This window comes from Aphelocoma coerulescens, chromosome 1A (assembly GCF_041296385.1).
Source record: "Aphelocoma coerulescens isolate FSJ_1873_10779 chromosome 1A, UR_Acoe_1.0, whole genome shotgun sequence".
Classification (NCBI taxonomy): Eukaryota; Metazoa; Chordata; class Aves; order Passeriformes; family Corvidae; genus Aphelocoma; species Aphelocoma coerulescens.
The window spans coordinates 80,443,921-80,460,631 of NC_091014.1; positions in this window are offsets into that span (position 1 = coordinate 80,443,921).

Consider the following 16,711-nt stretch of genomic DNA (forward strand, 5'->3'; position numbering starts at 1 on the left):
CACCGGGGCGGGTGCTGCGGGCTCGGAGGTGAGCGGGGAACGGGGACAGTCCCGAGCGGACGGTGGGGGCCGCGGGGGATCGGTATTCCGGCCCAGGGATGGGTGTCCCGGGACAGGGGTGGGGGTCCCGGCCCAGGGATGGGTTGCTGGACTATCTAATAAGATTATATAACAATCCTACAAGGAGAACTATGTAAAAAATCCTCCCTTGTTACCCTTCTCCCAGCCCCGCTGTGTTTTCAGGATCCTGGGGGCAGAGTTTGGGTCTGGACAAGGCTCTCGGGCACAGGGTGGGATTCTTGGGGTGCAGGACCAGGATTTGGACTCGATGCTCCCTGCGGGTCCCTTCCAGCCCAGGGAATGCTGCGATCCTGTGCCTCTGGGGGTGAAATAAAGGGGATCGCTGGGGTTTTTGCCCGCTGTGTTCACGGCCCCGCCGGCTCCGGGCGGGTTAAAGGCGCAGCTGCCCCGAGACAGCGGGACCGGCCGGGGCTGCTCGCTCCCGGTGCTGCCGCCTTGTGGGGAGAGCCCGGCACTGCAGCCCGGAACGGCGCTGGACACGGGATCGGCGTGGAACAGCAGCCCAGGGAATGCTGAGGCACCCCAGGGAATGCAGAGGTGTCCCAGGGAAGGCTGAGGCGTCCCCTGCCCGGGGCACTCGGCAGCAAATCCCTGATGTTGAGCGGAAAAAGGAAAGTTCTGGGTTAGTGGGAGGAGGTTTCTGGAATGGAGTTGGGTCAGGTGCTGATCCACGCATGGAATCACGGGGTGGTTTGGCTTGGAAGAGGCACCAAGATCATTTACGCTCTGTTTGTTGTCCGATTCCACAGCAAAGTACATCCAGAACTGGCACCTCACCCTCACGGACAGCAGGAATGTCTTGCATAGCTCTTGGAATGGGAAGGGCCGTTGGGAGCTCTGGCAGGAGCAGGTAAGAACAGAAATGGGATCATTGCGGCTGCTGCTGGAGGTGGTTTTCTGCTTTCAGGCTGTTCTTCTGACTGATCCTTTCACAGCACTGTTCTAGGGCACATTTGAGGGTAATTCCAGGAATTTCAAACCAGATAAAAACTGGTGGGGAAAAAATGTGAACCTGATCCATTTCTGGTAATTCCAAGCTTCTCCCACAACACCGTTCCAGGGGAAAGCTGATGAAAGGGTGAAGATGCAGAGGAGCAAGTGCTGTAAACCCCCCTGGCACTCTGACAGAGCAGACCTTGCAGTACTCGCAGCAGATCTCTTGGAGAAAGTGTGGGATGGCAAGGTTTTCCAGGAAAGCAAAAGGAGGGCAGAGATGAGGGAATAGGCTTCCAGTTATTCCTTTAGCTGAAAGCCTGGGGGAATTGAGAGGGGCCACAAGAACTGTTTGTGTAGGAAAATGGGAGTTTGGGGGCTGAATCGGAGTTTCTCTCTGGGGCATTTTTGAGGGAAAAGCTGAGGTGCTGTTTAAGGGAGGGAATGCACATTTTTGGGGTGGAAAAGGTTTAATCAATATTGTAGAGGAAGTAAAATGTTGGGGGTAAAAGTGGATGCAATCTGGAGGGGACAGAAGGAATATTTTGAAGGCAAAATGGGGAACTCAGTAGTGGACAGAGGGGGAACATCTTGGAGGCAACACTTGACAAACTCTCTGGGGTGGAGAACGAAGACATTGAGGGAAAAATGAGGTGGTGAGCAGTGGGCACGTAGGGAAGGTTGTGGGGGTAAATCTTGAGAAAAGCCCCGTGGTATTCAAGAAATTCTTGGAATCAGGACGGAGGAATTCAGCGGTGGAAAAGCAGGGGAATTTTGCGGGGGTAAAACTTTAAAAGATCTAAGAGTTGAGAGTGAGTGTTTTTAGGTGAAAAGGATGTCTTGTTGAAGTTGGGCATCTGGATTGTGGCATTTATGGATCAGAGGGTGTGTTTCCAGAAAGTAGAAGATAAAGAAGACTCCCAAAGCCTCGGTAGCTGTGTTAAGAAATCCCTGCCAGGGAAGAAAGGTACCTAAACCTCCTAGAAGTAGGGACTAATTAGCATGGGAAGCAGGGGAAAACCCAGCCCAGTGGGAGAGAGCAGGCCGGGTAAGGGAAGAGAAGGATGCCCTTAAGAAGAAGCAGGGAAGGGGAATTTCTCGGTTTGCTCAAATGTATCAAAAAGTTTGGAATCTGGGTCTGTGTGGAGGCCGGGATTTTCTCGGCCACATCCAGAGCCCAGCACTAGGAATAAAGTAATTCCAGGCTTTACAACGCCAAAAATGCAGTACCAGAGAGTTCTGTTGTCCCGAGGACTTGGGGGATATTTGGCAAAAATTTCTGGGGGCCCAGGCTGGACCGAGCTTTTCACACTCCCCGGATTCACGGGATCGGGGATTCCAGCGTGCCCTGCACGGGTTTTTCAGGGAAGTCCCAAATTCGTGTGAGCACGAAGCAGAATCCCCTGGGAGCTGAAGGCAACGGGATATTTCTTGGGAATTTTGAAGGATTAGGTGAGTCCTCAGTGTTAGGTTGGAATGAACGCAAATTGTCCGGGAGTTGCTGGTTTAGGGATGGCCAGGTCTGGATTTGGATTTGTGGGCACCGAGCGTTCCTTGTGTCAGCTTTAGGTCTGGGTTGGTGGGAATTGTCGGAGAAAAGAGAAGGGAATTGCAATGCAGAGCTCCATTCCTGGAGAAAGGATCAGGATGGGAGAGGAAAGGCTGTGGAGCTGCTGGGAGCTCCTGGAGACCAAAAGGATCTGAGGTCCGGAGGCAAAAGCTGTGGAACAAAGCCTGAAAAGGGTGCGGGGTGGGGCGGGAGGGGGAGGAGGGCACCGTGGGGGGTGGGGGGAAAGAGGGAAAGGATTCCTGCTCCTGGAATCCAGCAGGGACCAGGAGAGGATCATTTTCCATCCACTGCTCTCAGTGGAATCCTAATAAGGAAGGTCGAAGGAAAGTGATTCATTTGTTTGTTCTTAGGTTTGGAATGAAAGGTGGTCTTCCAGAGGGGAATATTCACCTGTTAAAATTCTGTTGGATCCAGGAAAAGAGGGAGGACCAGCTGGGGAATGAACAGGTGGATTTTTGGTGGATACAGACAAAGGCATGGGCAGGGGCTCTTAGGTAAAATACACTTCATGGGGCACCCCCAGGAAAAGCTCCAGCTGCCCACTTTTCCAAGCTCTGACATTCCAGAGGAGTAAGCAGTGGTCAGCACATCGCTCTCTATATTCCTTGGATGGCCAGTGCTTTGTTGGGAAGAGGTGACATTTGGAAAGGAACAAATCCGGGGATATAATTCCTGATAGTGAGGCCCTGGTTTTGATATCCTTCCAGCACCCGAACGCAACAGAGGGAATGCTGGAGGAGGAGGTGGAAAACGCTGTCGCTCCGTTGGTGGAATTCCTGGGAAATGGAAAGCAGCAGAAGCAGCAAGAACAGAGTTGGAAGCAGGCTCCAGCTGGGTAAGGCAGACACCAAATCCTTTGGAATTAGAACTGGGCAGGGGTGGGAAGAATTAATTCTTCAATTTGTAGCCCATGGATTCCTGAGCAGGATCCCGTCAGGGAAGACTGCAGGGATCAGCCTGGAGACTGTTCCCAGCTGGGGGCAGCGAGGCTTGGAATTGGCTGGAGGGAAGAAAGGGGGATCCTTTGAGCACAAGGATCAGCTGTGAAATGTGGAGATGGCATCAGACAATTCCTCGGGAGGGTTCGGTTCCTGGGCCAAATGGATCTCCTGCCTTGTGAAGGAGTTCAGAGATCTGGGAAGAGCCCAACCAGCGCAGGGAATGGACTGGCAGATAAAACTGCTGGGGAACGGTGGGGAAAAGCATCCGAACAGGGGGCCTCGTTTTGTACAGGAATGGTACAAAAAATTGTCTGAAAGAGCAGGAATCCAATGGGATTTACATGTTCCTTGGAGACCACATTCCAGTGGGAAGTCTGAGAGACGGTAACAAAACCTAAAAAGGCAAATGAGCCTAATCTGCCCAAAGCCTCCAATGGCCACATTCCCTGGCATTGCTGAGGAATTCAGCCGAGCTCCAAGCAAAAGGTGAGCCCCTATGGAATCCTTTCTGGGAGACCCTATCCAGCTGGGACTCTTCCTGGAGAAGGCCATGGGATAAGGGTTATCCCAGGTCCAGAGAATATGTCATTTCCTTGTGAAAAACACTTGGATCACTGCATCACTTATTGTTTTAGGCTCACCAGTCACCCGGGCTATCCAAGTCCGTCCTCCCCAGCGGGGAGAGCGGGAGCATGTCCGGACATGGAGAATTTCTGGGAGAGCCCGGGAGAAGAAAGAAGGCTCCAGCTTCACAGATCTGTGTCATAACCCATCCTGTCGGCCGCTCCTGTTTAAACCTGGTGGATTGGGCCTCTTGGATTCAACCTGAGCAGCACTAATTGCTGGGAATGAAGCAGCCTTTGGTACTTCTTTTCCACAAAACCTCTCCATCCTGCCCTTCAATCCTGTTGCAAACACAGGAAAAACCTAAAACTCTGGTTTTTTCCCCCTCACTCCTTTTCACTTTGCCTCCTCTTTTCTTGCAGGCTTTGGGCTATCCAGGCTTGGATGTGGATTAGGCAGAGCACCCTGTAAGCTCAGCTCCAGGTGGGATTGCAGCGGTGTTGGAAGCACCAGGGATTCTCCCAAGGTTTGGTGTGAGGGGCTGCATCTTGGGAGGGGCTGGGATTTTGTGCACTTCTGGCTGTCCAGGTACAGGGATGGGTTCCTGGGCGATCTAATGATATTATATAACGATCGTACAAGGAGATCTATATAAAAAATCTTCCATTGTCATCCTTCTCCCAGCCCCGCTGTGTTTTCAGGATCCTGGGGGCAGAGTTTGGGTCTGGACTAAGGCTCTCGGGCACAGGGTGGGATTCTTGGGGTGCAGGACCAGGATTTGGACTCGATGCTCCCTGCGGGTCCCTTCCAGCCCAGGGAATGCTGCGATCCTGTGCCTCTGGGGGTGAAATAAAGGGGATCGGTGGGGGTTTTGCCCGCTGTGTTCACGGCCCCGCCGGCTCCGGGCGGGTTAAAGGCGCAGCGGCCCCGAGACAGCGGGACCGGCCGGGGCTGCTCGCTCCCGGTGCTGCCGCCTTGTGGGGAGAGCCCGGCACTGCAGCCCGGAACGGCGCTGGACACGGGATCGGCGTGGAACAGCAGCCCAGGGAATGCTGAGGTATCCCAGGGAATGCTGAGGCACCCCAGGGAATGCTGAGGCGTCCCAGGGAATGCTGAGGTGTCCCAGAGAGGGCTGAGGCGTCCCCTGCCCGGGGCACTCGGCAGCAAATCCCTGATGTTGAGCGGAAAAAGGAAGGTTCTGGGTTAGTGGGAGGAGGTTTCTGGAATGGAGTTGGGACAGGTGCTGATCCACGCAAGGAATCACGGGGTGGTTTGGCTTGGAAGAGCCACCAAGATCATTTATGCTCTGTTTGTTGTCCGATTCCACAGCAAAGAACATCCAGAACTGGCACCTCACCCTCACGGACAGCAGGAATGTCTTCGATAGTTCTTGTTTTGGAATGGGAAGGGCCATTGGGAGCTCTGGCAGGACCAGGTAAGAACAGAAATGGGATCATTCTGGCTGCTGCTGGAGGTGGTTTTCTGCTTTCAGGCTGTTCTTCTGATTGATCCTTTCACAGCACTGTTCTAGGGCACGTTTGAGGGTAATTCCAGGAATTTCAAACCAGATGAAAACTGGTGGGGAAAAAGTGTGAACCCGATCCATTTCTGGTAATTCCAAGCTTCTCCCACAACACCGTTCCAGGGGAAAGCTGATGAAAGGGTGAAGATGCAGAGGAGCAAGTGCTGTAAACCCCCCTGGCACTCTGACAGAGCAGACCTTGCAGTACTCGCAGCAGATCTCTTGGAGAAAGTGTGGGATGGCAAGGTTTTCCAGGAAAGCAAAAGGAGGGCAGAGATGAGGGAATAGGCTTCCAGTTATTCCTTTAGCTGAAAGCCTGGGGGAATTGAGAGGGGCCACAAGAACTGTTTGTGTAGGAAAATGGGAGTTTGGGGGCTGAATCGGAGTTTCTCTCTGGGGCATTTTTGAGGGAAAAGCTGAGGTGCTGTTTAAGGGAGGGAATGCACATTTTTGGGGTGGAAAAGGTTTAATCAATATTGTAGAGGAAGTAAAATGTTGGGGGTAAAAGTGGATGCAGTCTGGAGGGGACAGAAGGAATATTTTGAAGGCAAAATGGGGAACTCAGTAGTGGAGAGAGGGGGAACATTTTGGAGGCAACACTTGACAAACTCTCTGGGGTGGAGAACGAAGACATTGAGGGAAAAATGAGGTGGTGAGCAGTGGGCACGTAGGGAAGGTTGTGGGGGTAAATCTTGAGAAAAGCCCCGTGGTATTCAAGAAATTCTTGGAATCAGGACGGAGGAATTCAGCGGTGGAAAAGCAGGGGAATTTTGCGGGGGTAAAACTTTAAAAGATCTAAGAGTTGAGAGTGAGTGTTTTTAGGTGAAAAGGATGTCTTGTTGAAGTTGGGCATCTGGATTGTGGCATTTATGGATCAGAGGGTGTGTTTCCAGAAAGTAGAAGATAAAGAAGACTCCCAAAGCCTCGGTAGCTGTGTTAAGAAATCCCTGCCAGGGAAGAAAGGTACCTAAACCTCCTAGGAGTAGGGACTAATTAGCATGGGAAGGGAAAAACCCAGCCCAGTGGGAGAGAGCAGGCCGGGTAAGGGAAGAGAAGGATGCCCTTAGGAAGAAGCAGGGAAGGGGAATTTCTCGGTTTGCTCAAATGTATCAAAAAGTTTGGAATCTGGGTCTGTGCGGAGGCCGGGATTTTCTCGGCCACATCCAGAGCCCAGCACTAGGAGTAAAGTAATTCCAGGCTTTACAACGCCAAAAATGCAGTACCAGAGAGTTCTGTTGTCCCGAGGACTTGGGGGATATTTGGCAAAAATTTCTGGGGGCCCAGGCTGGACCGAGCTTTGCACACTCCCCGGATTCACGGGATCGGGGATTCCAGCGTGCCCTGCACGGGTTTTTCAGGGAAGTCCCAAATCCGTGTGAGCACGAAGCAGAATCCCCTGGGAGCTGAAGGCAACGGGATATTTCTTGGGAATTTTGAAGGATTAGGTGAGTCCTCAGTGTTAGGTTGGAATGAACGCAAATTGTCCGGGAGTTGCTGGTTTAGGGATGGCCAGGTCTGGATTTGGATTTGTGGGCACCGAGCGTTCCTTGTGTCAGCTTTAGGTTTGGGTTGGTGGGAATTGTCGGAGAAAAGAGAAGGGAATTGCAATGCACAGCTCCATTCCTGGAGAAAGGATCAGGATGGGAGAGGAAAGGCTGTGGGGCTGCTGGGAGCTCCTGGAGACCAAAAGGATCTGAGGTCCAGAGGCAAAAGCTGTGGAACAAAGGCTGAAAAGGGTGCGGGGTGGGGCGGGAGGGGGAGGAGGGCACCGCAGGGGGTGGGGGGAAAGAGGGAAAGGATCCCTGCTCCGGGAATCCAGCAGGAACCAGGAGAGGATCATTTTCCATCCACTGCTCTCAGTGGAATCCTAATAAGGAAGGTCGAAGGAAAGTGATTCATTTGTTTGTTCTTAGGTTTGGAATGAAAGGTGGTCTTCCAGAGGGGAATATTTACCTGTTAAAATTCTGTTGGATCCCGGAAAAGAGGGAGGCAGCAGCTGGGGAATGAACGGGTGGATTTTTGGTGGATACAGGCAAAGGCATGGGCAGGGGCACTTAGGTAAAATACACTTCATGGGCAGCACCAGGAAAAGCCTCAACTGCCCTTTTTTTCCAAGCTCTGACATTCCAGAGGAGTAAGCAGCGGTCAGCACATGGCTCTCTAGAATTCCTTGGATGGCCAGTGCTTTGTTGGGAAGAGGTGACATTTGGAAAGGAACAAATCCGGGGATATAATTCCTGATAGTGAGGCCCTGGTTTTGATATCCTTCCAGCACCCGAACGCAACAGAGGGAATCCTGGAGGAGGAGGTGGAAAACGCTGTCGCTCCGTTGGTGGAATTCCTGGGAAATGGAAAGCAGCAGAAGCAGCAAGAGCAGAGTTGGAAGCAGGCTCCAGCCGGGTAAGGCAGACACCAAATCCTTTGGAATTAGAACTGGGCAGGGGTGGGAAGAATTAATTCTTACATTCCCATGGATTCCTGAGCAGGATCCTGGCAGGGAAGACTGCAGGGATCGGCCTGGGGACTGTTCCCGGCTGGGGGCAGCGAGGCTTGGAATTGGCTGAAGGGAAGAAAGAGGGATCCTTTGAGCACAAGGATCAGCTGTGAAATGTGGAGATGGCATCCGACAATTCCTCGGGAGGGTTCGGTTCCTGGGCCAAATGGATCTCCTGCCTTGTGAAGGAGCTCAGAGATCTGGGAATCTCCCTGGCTATTCCCTGTGTGAGTCTTCATCTCCATCCCGCCTTATCCTGATCAAACAAGGGCCTGAGATGTGTTTAGCAGCAAATGCATTCCTGTAAAGAAAGCCAAGTGCAAAGTGCATCCAGATGCGGAGAAGTCTTTAGAAAAGCATTCCAGACGTGCAAATGAGGGATATGTCTTCCTGCATCTCCCGTTGTTTTTCTCTGTCAGGTTTTGGAGGGGTTTCTCTCCGTGATTTCCCGCAGTCCAGGTGCGTCCCTTCTTTTGTCCAAATCCAGTGCCAGAGGATTGAACAGCTGACGAGGGGGGTCTGGGATGAAAACGGTTCTCCTAAAATGAGGGAAACAATGCTGGAAGAGAAATGAGCATCCTTTTAATGCCTGGAATAAAAATGCTGGAATGCTGAGGCGTCCCAGGGAAGGCTGAGGCGTCCCCTGCCCGGGGCACTCGGCAGCAAATCCCTGATGTTGAGCGGAAAAAGGAAAGTTCTGGGTTAGTGGGAGGAGGTTTCTGGAATGGAGTTGGGACAGGTGCTGATCCACGCAAGGAATCACGGGGTGGTTTGGCTTGGAAGAGGCACCAAGATCATTTACGCTCTGTTTGTTGTCCGATTCCACAGCAAAGAACATCCAGAACTGGCACCTCACCCTCACGGACAGCAGGAATGTCTTGCATAGCTGTTGTTTTGGAATGGGAAGGGCCGTTGGGAGCTCTGGCAGGAGCAGGTAAGAAGAGAAATGGGATCATTGCGGCTGCTGCTGGAGGTGGTTTTCTGCTTTCAGGCTGTTCTTCTGATTGATCCTTTGCCAGCACTGTTCTAGGGCACATTTGAGGGTAATTCCAGGAATTTCAAACCAGATAAAAACTGGTGGGGAAAAAATGTGAACCCGATCCATTTCTGGTAATTCCAAGCTTCTCCCACAACACCGTTCCAGGGGAAAGCTGATGAAAGGGTGAAGATGCAGAGGAACAAGTGCTGTAAACCCCCCTGGCACTCTGACAGAGCAGACCTTGCCGTACTCCCAGCAGATCTCTTGGAGAAAGTGTGGGACGGCAAGGTTTTCCAGGAAAGCAAAAGGAGGGCAGAGATGAGGGAATAGGCTTCCAGTTATTCCTTTAGCTGAAAGCCTGGGGGAATTGAGAGGGGCCACAAGAACTGTTTGTGTAGGAAAATGGGAGTTTGGGGGCTGAATCGGAGTTTCTCTCTGGGGCATTTTTGAGGGAAAAGCTGAGGTGCTGTTTAAGGGAGGGAATGCACATTTTTGGGGTGGAAAAGGTTTAATCAATATTGTAGAGGAAGTAAAATGTTGGGGGTAAAAGTGGATGCAATCTGGAGGGGACAGAAGGAATATTTTGAAGGCAAAATGGGGAACTCCGTAGTGGACAGAGGGGGAACATTTTGGAGGCAACACTTGACAAACTCTCTGGGGTGGAGAACGAAGACATTGAGGGAAAAATGAGGTGGTGAGCAGTGGGCACGTAGGGAAGGTTGTGGGGGTAAATCTTGAGAAAAGCCCCGTGGTATTCAAGAAATTCTTGGAATCAGGACGGAGGAATTCAGCGGTGGAAAGCCAGGGGAATTTTGCGGGGGTAAAACTTTAAAAGATCTAAGAGTTGAGAGTGAGTGTTTTTAGGTGAAAAGGATGTCTTGTTGAAGTTGGGCATCTGGATTGCGGCATTTATGGATCAGAGGGTGTGTTTCCAGAAAGTAGAAGATAAAGAAGACTCCCAAAGCCTCGGTAGCTGTGTTAAGAAATCCCTGCCAGGGAAGAAAGGTACCTAAAGCTCCTAGAAGTAGGGACTAATTAGCATGGGAAGGGAAAAACCCAGCCCAGTGGGAGAGAGCAGGCCGGGTAAGGGAAGAGAAGGATGCCCTTAAGAAGAAGCAGGGAAGGGGAATTTCTCGGTTTGCTCAAATGTATCAAAAAGTTTGGAATCTGGGTCTGTGTGGAGGCCGGGATTTTCTCGGCCGTATGCAGAGCCCAGCACTAGGAATAAAGTAATTCCAGGCTTTACAACGCCAAAAATGCAGTAGCAGAGAGTTCTGTTGTCCCGAGGACTTGGGGGATATTTGGCAAAAATTTCTGGGGGCCCAGGCTGGACCGAGCTTTTCACACTCCCCGGATTCACGGGATCGGGGATTCCAGCGTGCCCTGCACGGGTTTTTCAGGGAAGTCCCAAATCCGTGTGAGCACGAAGCAGAATCCCCTGGGAGCTGAAGGCAACGGGATATTTCTTGGGAATTTTGAAGGATTAGGTGAGTCCTCAGTGTTAGGTTGGAATGAACGCAAATTGTCCGGGAGTTGCTGGTTTAGGGATGGCCGGGTCTGGATTTGGATTTGTGGGCACCGAGCGTTCCTTGTGTCAGCTTTAGGTCTGGGTTGGTGGGAATTGTCGGAGAAAAGAGAAGGGAATTGCAATGCAGAGCTCCATTCCTGGAGAAAGGATCAGGATGGGAGAGGAAAGGCTGTGGAGCTGCTGGGAGCTCCTGGAGACCAAAAGGATCTGAGGTCCGGAGGCAAAAGCTGTGGAACAAAGGCTGAAAAGGGTGCGGGGTGGGGCGGGAGGGGGAGGAGGGCACCGCGGGGGGTGGGGGGAAAGAGGGAAAGGATCCCTGCTCCGGGAATCCAGCAGGGACCAGGAGAGGATCATTTTCCATCCACTGCTCTCAGTGGAATCCTAATAAGGAAGGTCGAAGGAAAGTGATTCATTTGTTTGTTCTTAGGTTTGGAATGAAAGGTGCTCTTCCAGAGGGGAATATTCACCTGTTAAAATTCTGTTGGATCCAGGAAAAGAGGGAGGCAGCAGCTGGGGAATGAACGGGTGGATTTTTGGTGGATACAGACAAAGGCATGGGCAGGGGCACTTAGGTAAAATACACTTCATGGGCAGCACCAGGAAAAGCCTCAACTGCCCTTTTTTTCCAAGCTCTGACATTCCAGAGGAGTAAGCAGCGGTCAGCACATCGCTCTCTAGAATTCCTTGGATGGCCAGTGCTTTGTTGGGAAGAGGTGACATTTGGAAAGGAACAAATCCGGGGATATAATTCCTGATAGTGAGGCCCTGGTTTTGATATCCTTCCAGCACCCGAACGCAACAGAGGGAATCCTGGAGGAGGAGGTGGAAAACGCTGTCGCTCCGTTGGTGGAATTCCTGGGAAATGGAAAGCAGCAGAAGCAGCAAGAACAGAGTTGGAAGCAGGCTCCAGGCGGGTAAGGCAGACACCAAATCCTTTGGAATTAGAACTGGGCAGGGGTGGGAAGAATTAATTCTTCAATTTGTAGCCCATGGATTCCTGAGCAGGATCCTGGCAGGGAAGACTGCAGGGATCGGCCTGGGGACTGTTCCCGGCTGGGGGCAGCGAGGCTTGGAATTGGCTGGAGGGAAGAAAGGGGGATCCTTTGAGCACAAGGATCAGCTGTGAAATGTGGAGATGGCATCAGACAATTCCTTGGGAGGGTTCGGTTCCTGGGCCAAATGGATCTCCTGCCTGTGAAAGAGCTCAGAGATCTGGGAAGAGCCCAACCAGCGCAGGGAAAGGACTGGCAGATAAAACTGCTGGGGAACGGTGGGGAAAAGCATCCGAACAGGGGGCCTCGTTTTGTACAGGAATGGTACAAAAAATTGTCCGAAAGAGCAGGAATCCCATGGGATTTACATATTCCTTGGAGACCACATTCCAGTGGGAAGTCTGAGAGACGGTAACAAAACCTAAAAACGCAATTGAGCCCAATCTGCCCAAAGCCTCCAATGGCCACATTCCCTGGGATTGCTGAGGAATTCAGCCGAGCTCCAAGCAAAAGGTGAGCCCCTATGGAATCCTTTCTGGGAGACCCTATCCAGCTGGGACTCTTCCTGGCGAAGGCCATGGGATAAGGGTTATCCCAGGTCCAGAGAATATGTAATTTCCTGGGGAAAAACACTTGGATCACTGCATCACTTATTGTTTTAGGCTCACCAGTCACCCGGGCTATCCAAGTCCGTCCTCCCCAGCGGGGAGAGCGGGAGCATGTCCGGACATGGAGAATTTCTGGGAGAGCCCGGGAGAAGGAAGAAGGCTCCAGCTTCACAGATCTGTGTCATAACCCATCCTGTCGGCCGCTCCTGTTTAAACCTGGTGGATTGGGCCTCTTGGATTCAACCTGAGCAGCGCTAATTGCTGGGAATGAAGCAGCCTTTGGTACTTCTTTTCCACGAAACCTCTCCACCCTGCCCTTCAATCCTGTTGCAAACAGGGGAAAAACCTAAAACTCCGTTTTTCCCCCCCTCTCCCCTTCACTTTGCCTCCTCTTTTCTTGCAGGCTTTGGGCTATCCAGGCTTGGATGTGGATTAGGCAGAGCACCCTGTAAGCTCAGCTCCAGGTGGGATTGCAGCGGTGTTGGAAGCACCAGGGATTCTCCCAAGGTTTGGTGTGAGGAGCTGCATCTTGGGAGGGGCTGGGATTTTGTGCACTTTTGGGGTTTTTTTTTCCTGTTTGCCTTTTGGGCCGGCTCCGAGAAAAAGCTGAAAACCGAAGAAGCTGAGGGGGGTTCCCAAATTCCTTTCCAGCCCTTCAGAGGAGGCACAAAGCCACGTGCAGCTGAGGAAAGGGATGTGAGGAGAATGGCAATAATGGAGCCTCGGGACTCTGCACTTCCTTCTTTTCACGTGTTTGGAGGTGCAGGAAATGCCAAACCCCACAGGAATTCTGTGTCTGTAACATTGGGTGCAACCTCTTGAAACCCAAGTGCTGAGAGTGGGGTTTTCCCAAGGGTAAATCCCGATGTGACATGGCAAAGCTTCAGTGAGGATTTCCAGGCTTGACTGCACAGCTTTTGGGAAAGCTCAGGAGCCAAACAATATCAGATTTCTATGGGATTTGGATCAAACGTGGCGTTTAAATGTGGGACAGCTCAATTCCCCGGGTGAGAAAGTGCTTGGAGTAGCCAGGCGGAGCCATTTTTGAGAATTCCAAGCATTGTGTCCTTACGCTCCTTAATACAGCGTTTAAATAATTGATACAGAATGGAGACAGTATCAGGGGGATTTGTTAGCCTGGCAGGGATGTTTTTTCACCTGGCAGTGTGTTGGAATAGTCAAGACTCCTTATGTCAGAATTAATTGGTCTTCCTTCTTTTCCTTTCTTTCCTTTCTAGATTGTGGCTGAGTGGGAAGAATGTTTGGGGTAAAGAAACGAAATGCCCGAGGGAAGCTTCGTGTTCCCGTGGGGCTGCTTTAGGTACGTGCAGGTTCTGAGCTGCACCGCGACTTGAGGCTCCCACAGAAGCCTTCCGAAGCTGGAAGGGCTGGGAAAGAGAATTCCAGGAGAGGTGTGGGAAGCGCTTTCTGCCAGGTCTGGGCAGCGTTTAGCCAGCTTTAGTTAAGTTCCTTTTGCACAGGTTTCGTGTTGCTTTGATGGTGAAGTCACCCAACCCTGAAGTTTGCTAAATTACCCCTGAAAAGCTTTAATGAACCAATGCTGAGGGAACTGGGGATTGGATATCTGGGATCTTATGGCCCTTTGAGGCCATGTTGGGTTTACGCCCTGATTTTGGTGCCAAGGGAAACTCCCAAGTTAAGAATAATCCAAATATGAAGCACTTCTCACAAAACTCAGCTTTGCAAACCTTTATTTGGGCTAAAAAATAAGAGATGGGAATGCCCTTGGCAGAAAAGCAGCTGTGAGGCCCAGCAGGCTTCAAATGCCTGTCAGCAGGAGCTCCAGGAGAAATGGCTGCTGGCTCCGGGCATCCTGGGCTTCCCAGGCAGGTTTTGTACTGGATTGCAAGGCAGTTTTCCTGCCTCTGGGGGGTGGCACCTGCATCCCACTGGAAAGGGAAAAATGTGGAGAGAGCGCCAAGCGGGAAGGCGGTTGCTGATGTGTGTCCTTGGATTGCAGTTCCTCCCGGTGGGTCTGTGCTGCTGGAAGTACAAAGGAGATCAGTCCTGGAGTACGTGTGGGTTCGCCGGTGGGGCTTGGGAGAGACGCTGGACGTGAAATTCCAGGGAAGTTCCCCTTGCTGGAGTGAGAAGCAGTGGAAGCAGTTTGCTGTCTGCTTCTTCATCCCCTTCACCTCGGTCCCCTGGGGCTCCAGGTAATCCCCTCTCACCTTTGCTTTTCCAAGGGTCTCTAAATGAGGGCTTGAGCTTTGGTGTAGCTCCCTTTTACAGGGAAGATCTGTTCCAGGAAAGGTCTCCTGGTCTGGACTGATGGCGTTGCAGGAAGAGCAGGAAACCCCACAGCTCCTGTGGCTCCCTCATCTGATTTGGCTGCAGGCCGCAAGGCTCATTCCCAAGTGTCATCCCCTGGCTCCGTGACTCGGTGAGGTTGTGTTCCCCCAAAGGCCAGGGGCCGCTTTGTGTTGCAGTTCACGAAAGTCCAGCTCGGTGGTGCTGGGTTTGGTTTTTGTGTGCCATGAAGGCACTAAAACTTCCCCTCCTTCACTGGCACAGCCCTGGAGTGGGAGCAGATTCCCCTTATCCCGGAGTTATCCCGCTCCTGCCCTGGATCCCTGTGGTGCCGTGTGTTCTCCAAGCTCACAGCACTGCTGGCTCTAAACAAGAAAAACAATCCCTGTTCCTTCTCTTCTCCGTCCTTGATGTTCCCAGGCCCTGCATCTCCCTGGCTATTCCCTGTGTGAGTCTTCATCTGCATCCGACCTTATCCTGATCAAATAAGGGCCTGAGACGTGTTTAGCAGCAAATGCATTCCTGTAAAGAAAGCCAAGAGCAAAGAGCATCCAGATGCAGGGAAGTCTTTAGAAAAGCACTCCGGACGTGCAAATGAGGGATGTGTCTTCCTGCATCTCCCGTTGTTTTTCTCTGTCAGGTTTTGGAGGGGTTTCTCTCTGTGATTTCCTGCGATCCAGGTGCGTCCCTTCCTTTGTCCAAATCCAGTGCCAGAGGATTGAACAGCTGACGAGGGGGGTCTGGGATGAAGACGGTTCTGCTAAAATGAGGGAAACAATGCTGGAAGATAAATGAGCATCTTTTTAATGCTTGGAATAAAAGTGCTGGAGAAGGGCACTTTTTATTTGATATGGTGTCATTCTCCTTTTTTTTCCATGGATAATGCTCTGCGGTGAGCAATCAGAGCAGAAATATGAAATGCAGGAGTCTTGCATTCCACAGTGGGATTAACTTCGCTTTTCTGCTCTCTTTCAGGACAGGAGCAACCACTGAACTCGTCCTATCTTTGGCACCAAGAGCTTTGGATGTTGGAGCAGCCAAAGCCAGCTTGGGCCCCCCTTGTCCTGCCCGTGGTGTGGATGAGTGACAGGCTCCTCTTCTCCTCTGTGCTGGGATGAACTGCCTAGGGAATGCTATTTCTGACAGCCCGGTCCTAGCCATGGCTGCTGGAAAAAGGCACAGGTGAAGAGGCAACCTGCCGGAGTTCCTTGGGGATGATAGAATTGTGGTGTTTGGCTGTGCCCGGAGGGGCAGGTTGGGCATTATTTGTGTGTCTGAGGACTGGTTTGGGTGTTGGGGAGCCCAGGGAGCTGAGCTCTCAGTGCATTCCCAGCTCTCCCAGGGGTGGGAGCTGGTGCAGGGCTGGGTGACAGCCTCTGGTTGGGCTCGGGGCAGGCACTGGCCCCGGCACAGACACGGGGTGGTTTGGGGACGCTTGGGGAGCAACGGGAGGAAAATGAGGGATGGTGCTGGGCAGAGCGATCAGCCTGTGCTCGTGTCAGTGCAGCTGTGCAGGGCACTGGGATCTGGGTAAAACTCCAGCTCTCCTGGTGTTCAGGGATGCAAGGTCTGAGGGACTGGATTTACCTGGGGCTTTCCAGGCCAGCAGGAACAAGAGGAAATGTGGTGCCAGAGCTGCGTCTGTGTGTGTCTGTCTGCCTGCGAGAAGAGTGTGTGTGTGGAATGCTTCTAACCTTGTGGGTGTGAGTTTTGCCTTTCAGGCTTTTCAGCTACTTTTTAAACTTAGAGTAAAAACCACCCAGCTCTGCTGTCTGGGGTTTTTTTCCCTCCCAGCTGGGTTTTTTTATCTGGGCCCCGGCCGCTCTGTGAGGTGACGTTCATCGCCAGGGGTTGGGTGCTGACCGTGCCGGGGCTGGGCATTTGTCAGGCGCGATGATTTTGGGGCTCCCGGGAACCGCCTTCCCATGGGGTGCTCTCGAGACGAGAGCGAGGGTGGGTTTGTGTGGAAGCTGAAGGAGGCGGGTGGTGGATGAGTGTTTTGTTCTCTGTCTGCTGCTGTTGTTTTGGGTTTCCTGGACCAATAAGATGTCATACATTTTCCAGAAATAGAACAATTGTTAGGTTGTACTGCGATGGGGTTGGCTTGTGTTGCTCTGGATTCGTGTTTGCCGCTGCACTTGCACGTATTGCTCTGGATGTCACTTGGACTTTGACCAGTGTGCAGATGGATTGGATTTGTACTTGTGCTTGTGCACATTGTTGTTTCC